Raw genomic sequence first — 3,347 nt, 5'->3', positions numbered from 1 at the left:
ACTAGTTACCATAGACATACGCTAGCCTAGCGCTAGCCTAGCAAAACGACTGCTAGCCTAGCAGTCCAATTAAGGATTGCATGAATTAAAAAAAAATTAAAAATCTTCAGAAATCAACAACACTCTGGATAACTAGGAAATTAAGCCCTATGTCAAAAATCCTGAAATATAACTTTAAGTGAAAACAGTGAGAGGAATTTTTGTCAACATGGTAGTTTTTTTGTTGGAGAGAGCGGTTTGTAATTGAAACACGTTTCCAAATGTATTATTGTTGAGCTTGGGATTGTGCTAAGATTTCATAGAATTTGGGAGTTACAACAATTATCCCAAACTTTACAAACAGAGGAGTTGTAAAATAAAGGCATTTCGTATAGAACCACCAAAGCAGAAACAGAGGTGGGCAAGGCTATTGACCTCCATTACTTTATACGTATCTTCAAACAAGCTCAAACTAAGCCGGTGTTAGCTCGCAGCGGGAGAACAGTGATCGTTCATAAAAACAGCCCCGTTCTACATCCATTTCATTTTGTGCACGAAACTTGAGAACACTTTTTTTCTTTTCTTTTTTTTTTTTTTTACATGGTGTCTTTTCACCATGGATTTCGGAAATGTTTTAAAACATCAACACCTCAAGGATCCATCACTTGTTACAAAATAAACTTTTCAAGCCACATGAACAAGAATGCAAAAGTAAAACAAAACAAAAACAAACAAATAAAAAGATAATAAAAATGCACTCTCTCTAACATTCAAGGTAGTAAGTTCCATAAGTCTCTCACACAATTTGTACATTCAGATCTTCATAGGGCCCAATCCGGAGCCGCAATATATGTTTAAACAAACGACATGGCAAGTAGGAACGCACATTACGTCCAAAAATTCCAACAAGGATGTAGAAACGCTTCTATACTCAACATAAAGACTTGCTATTTACAATATTTATATAGTGTAAAATTGTGGTGAGATAAAAAGGCACAAGTTTCCCTTTTTTTTTTTTTTTAAATACAATGTAAACATCTGTTCAAAAAAAGCATGCATTAACGTTTCATTTTACAAAAAGGAGTTTAGACAAAGTACTTAAATATTGTTTTCCAGCAAAATATAGTTCTCTCAAAAATACTTTCCCATTCGTTCCTATGAACCTTTTTAGATTAGGTTTTTAAGAAGGGGGTGGAATAAAGAAAGCGTGAGAGATTAGCTTACAAGATGACGTAGAACATTTGTCAATGATTTTGCCGGATTGGTTGCAAAAAATTTTGACTCTGTGACCATGCACAAAACTTCCTGAAGAAGAGAGAAAAAAAAAAATCACAAATACAAAAAAAAAAAAAAAAAAAAAATCCACGCTAGCTGCTTTAATGCCTCATTTTCACATTGTATCATCTCTGTGCAAATTTAAATCTGGAAATCGGGTATATGGCTAATCCTATCATGTTAAATGCATAATACCCACACTGAAGGAGTAGATTCACTAGGCACACTTTTGCCAAGGAAAAATCTCTCTCTCTCTCTCTCTAGCTATCTCTCTCCCGCTCTTTCCCATGTAAATATCTGGTCGCACGCCCCGCTGTTGCCTCCCCCCAGCGGCCCCATCACTTCTCAGTAGCATCATTTTGGTCTTGCACTGTGGGCACCACATCAGCCCTGGGTGTTCGCGTTAGCTTCACTTGTGCGCCAGCTAATAAAGTCACGCATCGCGATCGTGGATGTGATCGGCGTTTTAACACCGCGGATCCACCAGGAAATGCGCAAAGCTTAAGGCCAAACATGATAGCCGTTATTGATTGATGATAATAGAAGTCGTTGGATCCAATTTATTTCTTAACTAAAAAAGGCGAAATCCTCTCTGTGCCACGAGGGTTATTAAAAGTATGGGACAGCAAAATCATCAGCAGGGACAGAGGCGAGGATCGCAATATCGATCTGATACCGATACCAATGTGTTGGGAATTAACAAGGCCATAATCTTTCACCCGCTCAAACTAATTGATAAGAAGCGAAAAAAAAGTAATTCCATGTAAAAATTAGCAGTAACAATAATCATGTTTTTTTAATTATATTTCATCTTGACATGGTTGGAAACTACGTGCATAATGGTACGTTCCAGGCACCACCTCCAACTTGGAAAAATGCCTTGGAACACCGCTCGAATTGATAATTGTAACTCGGAGACCTCAAGACTGCTACGAGTTCGGATTCGAGATGAAGATAGTAATGGCGGCCCCCAGTGGAGGAGCGCACCTAGTGATAAAACTGTAACAAAACCACTGCATCAGTGACGTGAATGTTACTTTCGGTCACAGCTTTCAACATAACGCTGCATGTTTTATTATATCTGGTAACTTTCATATGTTAGCATCATATGAGCTAGCTGTTGTAGCATTAGCCATTTTGTTTACACACGGGTTCAATCACCTGTACGCTCTGAGGTCGGAAGTCATTGTTTTCAAGCGGGAAAGAGACCAGTTGCCATTAGACCAATGCTTTACGATGATCAACAGAACCTAGCCCGAGCGAAGCTAATGCTAATGAGAACACTCAGGTCAATGTGGTACCACCAGCCTAACCATCCGCACACACGGGACTATAACACAAGCTATATGCTCATCATGAGTGGTCGGTTGTATTTCCAATAGCTGGCCCAAATAATAAAAAAGTAAAGAATCCGATTGAGCAGTGTACCTCCCAACAAGTTCTGTACAAAAGCTAAATAGAGAGTGGTTAATACCTGTACACGCCTGCCTGGTACATTAGCCGTTAGCTTTAGCGCTGCAGCTCCATGTTTGTTGTTGGATATGAGCTTTACTTTACAGAATAAGTTGTAAGTTACTGTACATGTTTAGCCTTGCTTGTTAGCACCTGAAACTACATTGTTTTTTTTGGGAGGAAAAAAAAATAAATCTTTACGAAACGCCTTTTGTTCACAAAGAGATGTTTTGCTTTGTCGTGAGTAGAAACACACAGCTGCTCTGGAGAAAACGCAAACTAAGGGTCCCCCTCAGTCCAAAAGCCTACCACAGCGTGCCCTATCAACACCTCTGTGATAAAGTCTAGAGCCAAACTAAAGTGTATGGCATGGTTAGCTCCACGTGCAAGCGTTCATTTTATCTCCGCTTTGGATTCTTGCATATTAGTTATGATTGTTCCATTACACATTTTTAAAAAAGAAGCATGTAGAATGTTATTGATGGCTGCAATTGAGCGGTTTAAGCTTGTGTGAATGTAGCAATAATTCCTATTAATAGTGACGTTGGGGTATAGCCCTTGGAGTAGTACAAAGTCAAAAAGACCGTTTGCCTTAGTGTCTAAAATCTCTTTGCAAAGCGAAATCTACGCATTGGCATCTG

The sequence above is a fragment of the Gobius niger genome (genome assembly GCF_951799975.1).
Source record: "Gobius niger genome assembly, chromosome: 3".
In the NCBI taxonomy this organism is placed as follows: domain Eukaryota; kingdom Metazoa; phylum Chordata; class Actinopteri; order Gobiiformes; family Gobiidae; genus Gobius; species Gobius niger.
This window is presented reverse-complemented; position numbering follows the sequence as displayed.